The sequence below is a fragment of the Chinchilla lanigera genome, unplaced genomic scaffold, assembly GCF_000276665.1.
Source record: "Chinchilla lanigera isolate Chin_1 unplaced genomic scaffold, ChiLan1.0 scaffold00008, whole genome shotgun sequence".
Lineage (NCBI taxonomy): Eukaryota > Metazoa > Chordata > Mammalia > Rodentia > Chinchillidae > Chinchilla > Chinchilla lanigera.
In genome coordinates, this window is record NW_004955409.1 from 2777347 (window position 1) to 2793369 (window position 16023).

The 16023-nt window shown below is 41.5% G+C and overlaps 1 protein-coding gene across 1 annotated transcript in view; it reads right to left on the reverse strand.

Annotated features, from left to right (window-relative positions):
- Tmod3 (tropomodulin 3 (ubiquitous)) overlaps nt 1-6620 on the reverse strand; it is a 51925-nt gene extending 45305 nt beyond the window's left edge. The window contains exon 1 of the mRNA XM_005376634.2: nt 6514-6620. The gene's annotated coding sequence lies outside the window, so the exon portion shown is untranslated. The remainder of the gene's footprint in view (nt 1-6513) is intronic.
- Between the last annotated feature and the right edge of the window lie 9403 nt (nt 6621-16023).

The following is a 16023-nucleotide window of genomic DNA, read 5'->3' on the forward strand; positions in this document are numbered from 1 at the left end:
CCCAAAATTCAAAGACCCAATACAAAAATGGGTATCTGAGATGAATACACACTTCTCACATGAAGAAATACAAATGGCAAATAAAAACATGAAAAAATGTTCAACGCCATTAGTCATTCAAGAAATGCAAATTAAAACAACACTGAGATTCCATCTCACCCCAGAAAGAATGGCTATCATCAAGAAATCAACACATCACAAATGCTGGAAGGGAAAAAGCCACTCTTCTCCACTGTTGGTGGGAGTGTAGATTGGTGCAACCACTGTGGAAATCAGTCTGGAGATTCCTCAGTAAATTAGGATTAGAAGTCCCACTGAACCCAGCTATTCTCCTCCTGGGTATTTTTCTAGAAGAATGGAAAACATCATACCACAACGATGTATGTGCACCCATGTTTATAGCAGCACAATTTGTCATAGCTAAATCTTGGAAACAACCCAAATGTCCATCAGCTGAGGAATGGATAAAAACGATGCGGTATTTTTATACAATGGAGTATTACTCAGCTATAAAGAAAGATAAACTAGAGGCTTTTTATAGGTAAATGGATGCAACTAGAGACCATATTCATTAGTGAAATAAATCAGTTTCACACGTGTAATCATATTTCCTCTCTACTATAAGAAGCTGAAAGAGTAAAAAAAAAAAAAGAAAGAAAAGAAAGGTACAATAGCTATTGTGAAAGGGAAAAGAAACTGCTCAAATAGGAAGGAGCAACTTGGATGGAGGAGAGGAGGGGAGGGGTGAGGAGAGGAGAACTTGCATGGAGGAGAGGAGGGGAGAGGTGAGGAGAGGAGAAAGAAAGAAAGAATGAATATGTGTATGTATACACAGAATAGCTGTACTACTAATATCTGTTGGTTTATTGAAAGGAACTGTCAATGTCCAATTGATCAATCTTGCATGCCTATATCTGGTTATATGTGCAACCATTTTGAAGATGACATTATGTAACATAACCACCATTGTTAATGCCCTATCACCATGTTTTGAAATTCTGTATCATTTCTGCTATTCCCTATGCTGTTTTGTTTATGTATTTGTTTTTGTTATTTTGGGGGTCTTTTTAAAATGAAAAACAAAATTTATAGTATATATAAGGATAGCTGGAATAGGTGTATTGCTGATGTCTGTGGTTTATTGAAAGAAACAGTTAATGCTTAAAATCTTTTTTCTTGACCAATTTTGCATGGTTGAATTTGGTAATCAGAATGACTGATCTGAAAACAACAATATGCAGTATAAGAACCACTGTTTTTTTTTTTTTTTTTTCTGGTACCGGGAATTGAACTCACGACCTCGTGCTTGCCAGGCAACGCTGTGCCACTGAGGTAAATCCCCAGCGCCAAGAACCACTGTTGAACTCCTACCATCTTGTATGGTGAAGCTCTACATCATTTCCAATGGTTTTTTTTATTATTATTACTTGTTACTGTCTTTGATTGTTTGATCAATCTTACATTCTTATGTCTGGTAGACCGAGCAACTTCGCTGAAGATAACAGTATGTAATGTAGCAACCACTGTTAATTCCTATCATTTTATTTTGATGTCATGTATGGTTTTTGTTATTTTTTTTTTTTGGTTTTAATTTTGTCTTTATTGTTGTTAGTTTTTTTGATTTTTAAAATAAAAAAAAAATTTCAGGGGCTGAGAATGTAGCTCAAGTGTAGAGCATCAGCCTAGCATATTCAAAGCCCTGGGTTCTACTCCTAACAGGACCAAAAAAAAAAAAAGGCCTAAACATTAATTATAAAACAATGTAAAATCAAAATAAAAAATAATTTAAAGATATAATTATAGCCAGGCGTGGTGGTGCATGCCTATAATCCCAGCACTCAGGAGGCTGAGGCAGGAGGATTGTTGCAAGTTGGAAACAAGCATGGGTTACAAAGTGTGCTGAAGGCCAGCCTGAACTGCATGGCAAGACCCTGTCTCAAAAAGTTAACGAAAAAAAGATTTAATTATATATTCACTTATTTTTGAGAAAGGGTTTTTGCTAAATTGCCCAGGCTGGCCTAGAATTTGCCTGCCTCAGCCTTCTGAGCAGCTGGGATTAGAGGTGAGTGCCACTATGCCTGGGAAGGCCTGAGAATATAATTATATATTCTCCCAAATCCCAGTTTCTGACCTAAGATCCTATTTAACAGAAACTGAAACTGGGATTGAGGCCAATTTCTTTGTGTTTTTGAAACTCACCACCTTTACCCTAAGGAAATATCAGGAGAAACAAGTCTTCAAAGTCTTGTGTCTCTGGAGCCTGTCCCTAATAGGAAGGGCTCCAGGACTGCTTTCCCAAGTCCTCTCTCCCAGGCTCCCCGCCTGCTTGCCTGCTTGCCTGCTGCAGCCACCTAGGTGCTGCTTTTACTATTCCCTCTCCCCAGAGGAGGTTCTTGTTACGTGTTTCCAGGTTTTGCCACTTGCACTAAGAACCTCCAGCATCTGCTGCTTTCATCAGGCAATCTCCTAGGGGCCTCGCAGGCACCCCAAATTCAAGTCACCTGTCTGCCCCTCCGCTTCCCTGAGCACAGCGCACATGCACATCTGAACAACCCACAGGGCACTTCTCCCTGCACCCGACTGCAGTGTACAGACCGCTCCGGGCTTTCCCCTCCCGAGCCTTCTTGGCCACCCCACCTCTCTTCTCAGAAGGTCCACACACTTAGGGCGCACCCTTCAGCCTCGCTCTGCCACTGACCCTGCGACTGGTGCCCAGCTGGTACTAACGTGTGCTCCAGAGAAGTGCCTCACTTCTACATGGTAAGGGCCTGTGTACAGGGACACAGTGTGCTATAATGTTCAGGGAAATTCTAATCAATCATAGAGGCCTGGGGCCCATCAAGCTCTGTTATTAATTTTTAGATTAATAGGAAATAGAACACGCGCTTGATGAGGCACAAGCCTACAATGTGGGTAAGTATCTTGATATCTTGTAGGGGAGGCAAGGAACTTAGTATCATTCCGAGAGGTCTGGTAAGCCTTGGTACTAAAGTGTAATTTTCGTCAGGTGGGATAAAAATAGAGTCATTACCTAAGAAAGAACAGTGGAGCTCTCTGTCAGGAATAGGGTGAAAGTCAATTATTTAAGAAAAAAGCACTGCCCACTGCAGTGACCCTGGGTCCCAGTTACAGAGGCCTGAGTGCTTGATGAGGAACCAGGACATCTAGAACACGTACCTGAGACCATACACAACACAGGAGCTCCTGTAAGTGGCCTCACAGAGCCAGGAGCAACATCACACAACCCAGCACAAGTGTTACGGTTTGTGCCTAGATGCCTCCCCAAAGCCTCATGCAGTCATGGGTGCAGGATTCTAGAGTTTGTGACTTTTTTTAACTTTTTGAGATAGGGTGTCACTATGCAGTTCAGGCTGGCCTTGAACTCACTTTGTAGCTCACTTTGTAGCCCTCAAACTCATAGCAATCCTACTACAGTTTGTGACTGATTCGTGGTCCAATGCTAGGATTATGGGTGTGAGTGCTACACCTGCCCTGGGGAGGATAGCCTGCATACAATATAAGGGAGAGAAAGAGGCTTGCTTCTGCAGCTCTTTTTACTGTTGCTTTTGCTGTTTTCCACCACCATGAACTGTTTCCCTCTACCATGTGCCACTCTGCCTTGGGGTCAGCCAAGTATGAACTGAAACCTCCACAAACTGTGAGCAAAATAAACCTTTCCTTCCTTAATTCTGGGTGTTGGGTAACCTACACAGAATTTGGTACCAAAGGAGTGGGGTCATTGCTGTGACTGTACCTGACCATGTGGTTCAACAGCTTTTGGGAATGGTTTGTGGGAAGAGCTGGGAAAGGTTTGGAGCTGTCACCTGAAAGAGTAGAGCTGGAACACATTGGGCTGTTCTGTATGGGAGACTCTGGTCAGAGCTCAGAAGGCCGACAGAAATCCTGACAGTAAAGATTGGGCTTGGGAGGTTTCTGTTGGGAAGGACTGCATTGGATGCTGGACTCCAGAGGATGTATATTATGGCCTGGCAAAAAGTTTTCCTGCATTTTGCTCTTGTCTAGAAACTGCCTGAGACTAAGATTAAGGGCAATGGACTAATTAACCTGGCAGAAGAAATTTCAAGGCAGTCAAATGTTGAGGCGGTTGGCATGGCTATCATTGGGGGCTTTTAGCCAGATTTATGTTGAGAATCAAGAGTAGGGTCCAGAATGATTTAAAATGTTTTAAAATGTTGTGAGGTTGGCCAGCAGGGAAGCTCCAGTAAAGCTATGGACTGCAAAGATAGAGCTGAGGAGATCTTGACTGCCCAGAAAGAATGGGAAGAACATAAAAGATGGCCTGAGGGCATTACAAGAGGCAGCAAGTCTCTACCCTTTGCAGTCTCAAAACTGCTAAAGTGAAACACTCTGCTTTGAGGAGGACGCTGATGAGCACCATGTTCCAAGATGGTGGCAGCCTCACCAGGTTTCACAATGGCAGTGGCATACAGACTTTGTTCCTCAGAATCAGGTTCAAAGTGCTCAGCAATCCCTACAGCCAAGAGAGAAGAAAGGCTGGCTACTACACCAGCCAGCAGGACAGACCTTGGCACATCCATGTAGCACTGGTTTTAGATGCATACAGAATCCAAGAGTTCTGAGGTTAAGAAGACTTCCACCCAGATTTCAGAAGGCCTCGAAGGCCAGGCAGTGTGTCCCTGGAGAGGGCAATATGTGAAGCTGTTAGGGTGAAGCTAAAGGTACAATGGAGACCCCAGAAGTTTGGAGAAACCAGCCATGTGGACTGTCTGAGGAAACCTGCAAAGAGGGAGTGGAGTGGGACCAAGAGAGAAGCAATGGGAGCTACAACTTGCCACAGACTGCTTTGGATGCGGCACATGGAACTACAGGACTTAATGTTTGTCCTGCTGGATTTGGGACTTGCTTTGGTCCCATTCCTTTGTATATCCGTTTGTACCTTTTAGAATGGTAATGTTTATCTTGTGCCACTGCATGTTGGAAGTGTTTAACTTTTCACTTGTACAGGGGTCCACAGCTAAGAGTTTGCCTTATATCTTAGAGGGGACTTGGGACTTGGGACTTTTCAGCAATGCTGCAACTGTCAGGACTTTGGCAACTCTTACAGATGGACTAAATGCCTTTTAATAAAGGGATATGCACGAGTCTTTCAAGGGCAGGAGTGGATGTTACGGTTTATATCTGGATGTCCTCCTAAAGCCTCATGCAGTCATGGGGTGGGCTTCTAGAGTTTGTGACTGATCCATGGTCCAATGCTGGGATTATGTGTGTGAGTGCTACATCTGCCCCAGGGTGGGCAGCCTACATACAATATAACAGAGGGAAAGAGGCTTGCTTTTGCTGCTCCTCCCTTTTTGCTCTTATTGTTTTCCACTACCATGAACTGTTGCCCTCTGCCATGTGCCACTCTGCCTTGGAGATAGCTGTGTATGGACTGAAACCTCCACAAACTGTGAGCAAAATAAACCTTTCCTTCCTTAATTCTGAGTGTCAGGTATTTTGTCTCAGCAACAAGAGAAACGTAACCAATGCTGACAAGCAATTGGGAAACTAAAATGGAAAGGAGTGTGACATTGTTCTATCATCACATTGAAGACAGCACAGAGGAGTTTCTGCTAGGAAAGGCAATTTAGGATTATTAAACATTTGTAAGATGGCTGAATTTTATGATATATAAGTCATGCCTTGATAAATTTTTTTAAAAGCAATTTGGTAGCTTGAGCTGGAGTATTTGGAGATGGGGAAACCACATCAGAACCTACTGCAGACTGGTTTACATTCATAGTTATATGAATCTAGTTAAACACTGGGGAAATCCTTCACTGCCTCAGAAGCAAGACCCACCTGTTTTTCAAATTGTGCTCATCAGCCTGTTAAAAGGCAATGGCTGAAGATAAATAATGTCTACTCTATATTTTTGGTCTTGACTGTGCCTCTTTAATTAGAATTCCTGTATCTAAAATGCTGTCTTTTAGTGTACTTACTGAAAGGCATTTTACTGTGGCATTTGTATAATATCAAACACAGAATATTTAATATTTGTTATATTTTATAGTTGATCTGTAAGTTCAGATGCTTTTACAAGCATAATACAAGGGCTGGGGATTTAGCTCAGAGGCACAGCGCCTGCCTGGCAAGCGCGAGGTCGTGAGTTCCTTTCCCGGTACCGGAAAAAAACCAAAAAAACAAAACAAAACAAAAAAAGCATGATACAATACCTAATTAGACTTTACTTCGGAATTCTTTACTAAGTCACACTAAGTTATAATTCAGGATAGTTGTTAAATGGCTATTTAAAACAAAACTGTAAAATAACTGTTTTATGTGTGATTGGGAGTGGTGCTTTCTGTCAACTCATTAGAAGGATAAAAGTGGAAAAGGTACATCATCAGTACAAATTTGCAAATTACATGACCATAAGACTTAAGATAAAAAAGAATAAAATCACAGGTCAAAAATAAAAAATCCAGAGCTTAGGTGGCCCCTTTCCAAGATGGTTACGGGACAGTTGCCCTCTGATCCTGGATAACTCACCAGTCACTGCAGACCACTGTGTCCACTGCTCTGTTCCACTGATGTGTCTCTCCGTGGAGGCCTCTGGGTCACCAGCAGTCACCGTGTGTCTGCAGCACAACAAATGTCTGTAAGGAACGTTGCAAAAAATCACTGTTGCATATATATGTAATTCAGAATATATCTAGTATCAATTAAACTTAAATAAAATGTGCTTTGAATTAAGAATTTAAAGATTAGAAAATAATCTGTATGTACATATAAGTAAAAAACAGAACCGTATAAAATGACAGAGATAATGAGAGCCACACAGTTGGTGGGGACATTTTCTAGAAAGTTGCGGGGAGTGGATGTACAAAGAAAAACAAATTGATATTTAAGCCCGGTGATAGCTGAAGAAAGCAGAACTGATGAAAGAAGGAAGTTGAAATCATTGTTTTGGCCAAGAAACCCAGCTCACTGTCCCCAGGGTATAGGGCTGTTTTTGACACAAATTCTTTAAAAAGAGGCCAAAGGACATTTTTTCCTTTAAAAGCAATTGAGGAAAACCAAGAGCACCACACAGAAGCAAAGGGCAACTTAATTTAATTCAGAGAAAGAGCAAGGTTGCTGAGAGCTTAGCATAAGGACGTAAAATGAGAATTCAGGATAATTCTAAGATTAACACATGACAACAACTGTAAATTATTATTTTTAAATGACAGACTTAGAATGCATTATATCCTAATTACATCATAAGAAAAGATTTCTTCCTTCCTTCCTTCCTCTTTTTGAAATAGTGTCTCACTATACAGTTCAGGCTGCCCTTGAGGTCACTTTGTAGCCCAGGCTGGTCTCGAACTTGCAATGATCCTCCTGCCTCAGCCTCCTGAGTGCTGGGATTACAGGCGCGCACCACCATGCCCGGCAAGATTTCTTTCATTTACCTGAGTCTTTCATATTAACAAAGAGATCAATATAATAAAGAGAAAAGGTAATAATTTTTATTTGCATAATTGTTATATGCTGGGTATATAGTTATTTGCCTGGCACTAACTATATATATATTAATAATATATATATAACTACGTGTTATTTGATAATACTAGCCCTGCAAAATACTACTGTCCTCATGTTATGGGTACAGAAACATAGGCTCAGGGAGGATAAGAACACCCTAAGAATATTCAACAGTGGATAAGATCTGAATATGAACTTAAAACACCTATTTTTAAAACAGTATCATACTGATCCTAAAACTATTTAATTTCTACCATGTTTTTAATTTTGTTGCTACATACTACCTATTAACAGAAGCAAATTAAGTGAAAGAAACTGACAGCAAAAAGCCACAACTGGAAGCAGAAGAGAAAGAAAAACAAAAATGTAACTAGAACATGAAAGTGGCCCAGTTCTTTGGGAGGCTGACGCAGAAGGATCACAAGTTCAGGGCCTGCCTGGACAATTTAGTAAGTTCTTGTCTCTTAAAAATTTTAAGAGGAGCTAGAGATGCAGCTTTGTGGTACAGTGCTTGCCTAGCATACAGGCAGCCCTAGGTTCAACCCTCAGTACCATAATAGAAAAAAAAAAGGTGTGGAACAATGTTATAGTCACCAAAAGCCTATAAAATGCAACCACCTCAGAAGGCAATCTCACAGCAATCTCATAGCACAGTACAGTTAACAAAATTTTGTACAGTTAATACAAAATCAGCAAATAAATTCTAAATTCTCTCTGCTCCAATCATCCCAACTAGGTATGGAGGACTGTGTTTAAGATGACCAAGAGAAGCTTTAGTATAAGATATCTCGCAAAAAAGTAACATTTAAAACAGCTTTAAAACAGGACTGGGGATATAGCCCAGCAGCATAAGCGCCTGCCTGGCAAGGGCAAGGTCCTGAGTTCAATTTCCAGTGCCAAAAAAAAAAAAAAAAAAAGAATCACTACCCATAGCAGTATAAGCTCAGCTGCTCAAGAAGGGGAGGGGGTCACCTGAGCCCAGGAGTTTCAGGGCAGCCTGGGCAATGTGGCAAGACCCTGATTTAAAAAAAAAAAAAAAAAATCAGTTGTTTGCTGTCTTTATAAACTTTAGCAGATACTGAACCTCAGGCCTTTGCTCTGAGCTATATCCCAGCCTCTTTCATTCTGAGACAGTATTTCACTAATTTGCCCCTCAGGACTCAAATTTGTAATATTTCTGCCTCAGCTTCCCAAGTATAGGGATTACAGGTATGTGCCCCAAGCCTGATGCCTGAACAATTTTTTTCTCCCTCTATTTTCCATTTGTTAAATAAGAATAATAAAAGTACCCATACCTCATGGGATTTCATATATTAATTCATTAAATATTAAATTCATTAAATGAATTAATATATAAACCACTTAGAATAGTGCCTGGTACAGACTAGTGCTCAAAAAAAAGTATTAGCTAATAAAGCCATTATTATCTTGAAAGTTCATTGTTAAGGAATAGGGCTGGGGATATAGCTCAGCAGCACAGACCCTGCCTGGCAAACGCAAAGTCCTAAGTTCGATTCCTGGTACCAAAAAAAAAAAAAGTATTATTTTCTTAGTTCACATCAGGCAAATTTCTTTGACCCACAAAATGTAAGCAGTTAACTACAGAGACTGGGTAAGAGAAGAGTATGAAAGGGATGGACAGACACAAAGAAAATTAAAGAAGAGAGGCGTGAGTCATCACCTATCTTCTACCAACACTTAACACATCACAACCATTTCTGCAAATACCTTTCCCTTAAGAAGTATGAGCACTTTTGAGAGTGAGAAGATATTTTTACATTACCAGTCCCAAAAACAGTGCCCACAACATGGTAAATACTAAATATATGATAAATAGTAAGGGAGGGGTCAACGCTCTGGATATGGCTCTCCTGGTTTTTACGGTAACCTCAGTGCTGATGTCTTAGCACTTATTTGATTATTGGTCTACTACCCCTCTATTCTGTCAGAATTGGGAAATCAATTTCAAAAAGCAATGAATTTTTTATTTGAAAGAGAACAGCAAAAAAAGTAAAAATTTTTTTATTCTTTTATTACATAAAGCAATGTTTAAAAAATAGCTAGTTTACTATAAACTTTGAGTATTTCCAAATAGTAATACATGTAATAAATTTCAGTAATTTGTCTTAAATATTGCTGTGTCTAACATTAACGCTAATGGTCAAATGGTCAATCAGTCATAGCAGTACAGACACCAAATAAGACACACATGCCTTAGCTGCATATCCGTTAGATGCAGCACAGGCACAGAAAAGAGAAGGTACATGGCCACCTCTTCCTGCTCTCTGGGGCCAGACCAAGCAGGTGCAGGATAACCAAGCCCCAGCCTGTCATCTAGGACCACCCCTACTCCAGCCTTGTGAGGGAAGCACCCAGCCACACCCTCTCTCCTAGCTGTTGGTACTGCAGTCATCCCAAGCCCGGCAGGATGGAAAAATCTAATTCTTCCCTGGGAGTCTAGAAAGCCAGAGGACAAACTCAGGTGAGATATCATGAAGGGAACCCAGGTCTGCAGGGGAGAGAGGAGAGAGGATGGGGCATGGCGGGCAGGATGGAGGCAGACACGAGGCTTAGAAGGCTCCCCAAAACTCAGTAATCAAGATAATTATATTGTGATGCAACTCTTAAAAATCAAAATAAAATCCTGAAATGAAGCAGAGGCACAGAAAGGAGCCAAGGAAAACCGATGCAAGCCATAGAGGGAGGATGGCGTTCCCAAGTGCCTGTGCTGTTTCCAGCTGCAGCTCCTTCAGGAGTGTGGTGGCCTTACAACCCCAATGCTGCGTGGGCTATGTAAGGGGGCTGTGTTCCCCAGACCTAAAACCGTGACTAACATGCTCCATCTGAAAAAGTGAAACATGCACACAAAGCTATCTTCCAAAATCAAGGCAATATGTATAATCAGCTACTAAGAGAATGGGACTGACAATCAGAGCTACAGAAGTCTGGGGATCACTGTGGGTGGTCAGAGGATAGCATTTGCTAGATAGAAGGGGAGGAAAAGCACAAAGCACAGGCTGAAAGGTTGGATGGGAGCCAGGGCAAAGAGAGGATCTCACAAACCCTGCACTTTGCCTACACATCAGTACACTTCCACGCTTTCCTGCCTCCAGTCCTCAGGCTACACTGTGCACCAAAATATCCCTCTTTCTCTTCTGTCCAAATCTGTTAATATTCTTTAGGGACCAGTGTGAAGACTTCTGGTATGCTACTCTAATGAGATACAGGCCAGAACTAAGGTTTTAGGAGCAAGGAGAGAGGGAGACAGGTAAACACAGAGAATACGGTTTCCTCTGGGGCAAGAGGGAAAGCTAAGAGGCTAAATGCAGTGACGTACAAGAGTCACTCTCTAGAGGAGAGAAACTACACTCAGAAAGTGACGTGGGGGGCAGGAAGACCCTTTGACAAGGGCTTGCATCACAGCCTTTCAGATGGGGAGGGAGGGGAAACAGTTCTTTAAGAATACTAACTTGGGGTAACAAGTTAGTCATAAATGAAAAAATTCTCGCCACACAAGCCTGGCGACGCACTGGTCCAAGGCCTGCTCTCCTCCACTGCGTGCGTGCGTGCATGCTGAAGGAGATTCCTGATGACTCCACAATGCAGCACCTCAGGCTACACACAGAACTCTCCTGGCCTGTGGGAGGCTCTGTTCAAGCCTCCGTACAGCAACAACAACAGTTCCAAAACCACAACCAGGAGGACTAAATATTTCATTGGTTACAATTTTCCGTATGGAACTCCCCCATGTGTAATTATTAGTAATAACATCCTGCTCTAAGGAACAGTTTTTTGTTTTCTTTTGTTTTTTGTCTTTTCGAGACAGGGTCTCACTATTCAGGTCAAGCTGACTTTGAACTCATTTTGTAGCCCAGGCTGGTCTCAAACTAAACTCACAGTGATCCTCCTGCCTCAGCCTCCCTGGTGCTCGGATTACAGGTGTGCACCACCAAGCCCAACTCTAAGGAACTGTTATGCAACACAATAAGGAACTGCCACCATCTTACATACAAGTCTATATACATACAAAAGTACTGCATGTATGCTGATCAGACAGCTGCTACTGGCCAAAAAAATTAACTAAAAGCTCTGGGAACTGATTTTTTTTTTGGTACAGGAAATCGAACTCAGGACCTTGAGCTTGCCAGGCAGGCATCTGTGCCACTGAGCTACATCCCCAGCCCTGGGAACTGCTTTAAAGATCAGGAGAATATACTTTAAATAAATTCAATTTGCTAATGTATTCTTTATCACTCCTGTGTGTTCAGCCCGAGTTCTCCTACTGTACCATATTTTCATTACCATATTTTCACCTGTCTCTCACGCACATGTAGTTAACTGTGCTCCTTGGAATATGTCAGAACTGTTCACCAGTGAAGGGTTAGAGCCTCCACAAGCTGCCTCTGTTTGTAAGTCTGTCTGTGTGCTTGTGTTCCCTCCCTTCCAAGTGGGTGTGGACATGTGAGCATAAATACCTGAGGGCGTGTTTATCTTTATAGGTCACAGAGGGTGCATAGCTGTGGAGGAACCTGGGGTTTCAGTCTAAGGGCACAGGTGTAAGAAGCCAGTCTCAAAAGACCACGCATGCTGCAAGCCCATTTCTATTACATGGCTGGAAGAGGCAAATCCACAGGACGCGGACAGGCAAAGGGTTTCTCTATGTGATGAAATCTTCTAAAAATGGGCTGTGGTGACAGTTTCACAACTCTGTGAACACACTAAAACCCACTGAATCCCATGCTTTACAGGGGTGAGCTCTATGGCATAAAATTACATTTCCATAAAGTTGTTACACACTTGAGACAGAATGAGAGATAACTATGGAAACCAAGGCCGCCCTGCATTGCCTTGATGGGTAATCTTAACACAACCTTGGCTTTTTTCAGCTTCTATTTTAGTTAACTTTGGAACTCAAGATTCCTAAACATAGGTTCCCTAGTTACTTACTCTGCATCTTTAGTCTTTTCTACCTTTACTAATAGGGTGCCACAGAAAAAGAGCACCCACAAATTACAACTCAATCTCTGAACAAAAACTAACCTATACGATGATTTCAATCATAGCAAAATATGTACGTGCGAGAATAAGGCTGGAAAGGGAATAAACAGGAAAAGAGTAATGAGGGTGGGGTGACTTGTACTAAGAATACATAAAAACTTCTACAAACAATAAAAAAGAATGACTCAATAAAAAGAGCCAAAATATAAAAATGAACTAATATTTACATAAGACAATACTGGGGGCTAAGGATATAGGTCCCTGATAGAACCTTGCTTCACACGCTCTAGGTCTGACCCTCAGTACCACCTCCCTCCCAAAACAGTGTTGCATAACCAACTAGCATATGATAAAACACTCAACATCCTCAAGTATCAGGAAGATGAAAATTAAAATCACAATGAGGCACCATCATACATCCTCTAAGGTGACTGAATAAAAAGGCTGGATTAAACCAGGCGTGGTGGCACATGCCTGTAATCCCAGCACTCAGGAGGCTGGGACAGGAGGATCATTGCTACAAAGTGAGCTCAAGGCCAGCCTGAACTGCACAGTGAGACACTGTCTCAAAAAGACCAAAAAAAAAAAAAAAAGGCTGGCTTGCTGGCATGCAACCTGTAGTCCCAGTTACTTGGAAGGCTAAAGCAAGAGGATCACTTAAGCCCAGGAGTTCAAGGGTCGCCTAGGCAACATAAAGAGACCCTGTTGAGAGAGACAGACACAGAGACAGAGAGGCAGAAACACAGGAAGAACAAGGGGCAGGGGAGGGAGGACAGGTAAAATGTTAATATTAGAAAGAAAACAAAAAAGGCTGGCAACACTAAAAATATGAACTAACTCACATCAGGGCCTTGAGCATGCTAAGTAAGTAACTCTCCCATTGAGCTACACTCCCAGCCGCTGGCAGTTGAAAAGCTAAACGTACACAGCCTCAACAATTCAGTAATTTTATTCCTAATCACTCATAAAGAGAAGCGAAAATATATGTCCACAAGAAACTTGTAAGAATATTCATTACAACTTTTCTTGTTTTTGCCTTTTTTGAGATAGGGTCTTGCTACGTAATCCAGGTTTACCTTGAACTCACTATGGAGCCCAGGCTGGCCTCAAACTCACGGCAATTCTTCTGCCTCAGCCTCTCAAGTGCTGGGATTACAGGCACATGCCACCATGCCTAGCTTCATGACAACTCTTAAAAGAGCCCAGACCTGGGAACAACCTGATGTCCATCAAGAGGAATATGTACTAGCAAACTTGACATATTCATATAATGGAACACTATTTAACAATTTAAAAGGACAAGTCACTGATACGTAACACAGATGAATCTCGAAAATACTGTCAAACAGTACAAGAAAGCATGCCTTATGTGATTGCTTTTATGTGAAGTTCATGACTGGACAAACAAATTTCTGTCAGAAATCTAGTGTGAGAAAGCAGTTCTAGAGAAGGGAGGGTGAGGGAAATGGCTAGAAAAGGGCAGGAGGGAACTTTCTAGGGCGGAATTTTAAAAAGAGATCTTTATCTTGTTTTGGTAGAAATTACAGTGTATAACATCATCAGAACTCCAAGAACTGGATACTCAAGATCTATGCATTTACTGAATCTTAATTATACCTCAATAAAAATTACAAAGTACAGTCTGGAGGTACAGCTCAGCAGCAGAGAACTCGTCTCGAATGCATGAGGCTTCAGTGTGATCCTCAGCACTAGGACACACACAGACTGGCACTTCCAAGAGGCAGGTTCATCATTCTGTTTCAAATGAAATTCCAGAATGCCACACATGCACTTTCAATTATTTGCTACTTTGGATTTACAACTCTACTTCCTTCATTACTGTAAAAAACAAAACAAAACAACAACAACAAAAAACTAATGAAAGCTGGGCATAGTAACACATGCCTTTAATCCCAGTGCTCAGGGAGGCTGAGGCAGGAAGACTGCAAATTCGAGTCTAGTCTAGACAACTTAGTAAGATCCTGTCTTGAAATAAAATATAAAAAGGAGCTAGGTCAGTGTGAAGCCTCTGGGTTCAATCCTTAGTACAAACAAAACAAAACCAAGAAGTAGACTACAGATACAGTATATTTCTATATTTGCTATTTAGTAGCAAATTACATTTTACTTTTTATAATTTTAATCACCTAATGGAGTGTTACAAGTTTGGGATAATTGTTTCCCATACTATTTTCCTTTCAGTATAACTTCAAACTTGTGATTTTAAAGGATGTGACAAAACATTAAGGAGACATGTAAACCAAATGTCAGCAAGGAGGCCAATGACAGAAGGCAATGGTGCTTAGCTACTATGACAGCCTAGAGAATAATGCTCCCCCAACTGTTCTAAGGGAGACCATTTGTATTTCAATTTAAGGGCAATAAAAGCAGGAAGAATAGTTTGTCAGCTAATTTTGTTTTTAAAAGATAGTAACACACCCTAAACAACAGTAACAGTGGACTCAGACTGACTTAGAAACTTCCTAAAGGCCCCTTTCTCCTTCTATTTCACGGGATCTTCATTGGATCTCCTCTCCCCTGCATCTTTTCCCCTCTCAGATGGTCTCTATCCTGGGATGTTCCATCCCACTGCCTCTCCCCTTACCATTATAAACACTTTAAAGTATCTTCAAAATTATATCCTGACTCTGGATATTCAAAGTGTGCTCTCCAGCAGCGTAACTTTTCAGACACACAGATTTAGGACCCTACTTCAAAACTGAGCATCTGGGTGATCTGTGCATGCTACAAATTTTAAAAGCACCACCCTCGATCATGCAGATCCTCTCTGCTGCACTGAGCCTCTGTTTTAAATGAGCCAACAGCTGAAAGTTGAAAAATTTTTTTGGTGCTGGTGCTGGGGATCAAACCCAGGCCGCATCATGCATGCTAGGCAACTGCTCTACCACTGAACTACATCCCAGCCGGAAAAAAATCTTTGAGAGAGTGAAACCAATCACTATAATTAGATCTGACCTATATGTACTTAACTTCAGGTGAAGTTATTAATTACAGAGTAATGTGGCCCAAATGGTGTGCGCGGAGATTAAAGAAAATTGAGCAGTAGGCCAGTGGCATCCTCAAGAACTACTTTTGTTCCTTAGTGCCTAGGACAGAGATTAGAAGTATGTGTGTGGCCAATGTTTCCCGAACAGAAAAAAATGAATTTTTAAAAAATCAAAGAATGCTAGGATAATTGTGAGGTCATGTAGCCCATTAACCTCTTTTTCAAGATGAATGAACCGCAAAAGCAAGAAAGTTACAAGAACCAGAATACAATCATTTTAATTCAGTTTTTGCTCCTTTAGAAGGAATGCATTAGACAAGGGATTTTATTTCAATGACTGTGGGCTCTCAGCGAGGTAGTCTTTTTAAAAGTGCTTAGCACTACTAGGAAGAAACAACAGCCTGGACAGAGCCTGGCGTGATGGCGCACGCCTGTAATCCCAGCACTCGGGAGGCTGAGGCGGGAGGATCCTTGCAAGTTTGAGACCAGAGTGGGCTAAAGTGAGCTCAAGGCCAGCCTGAACTGCA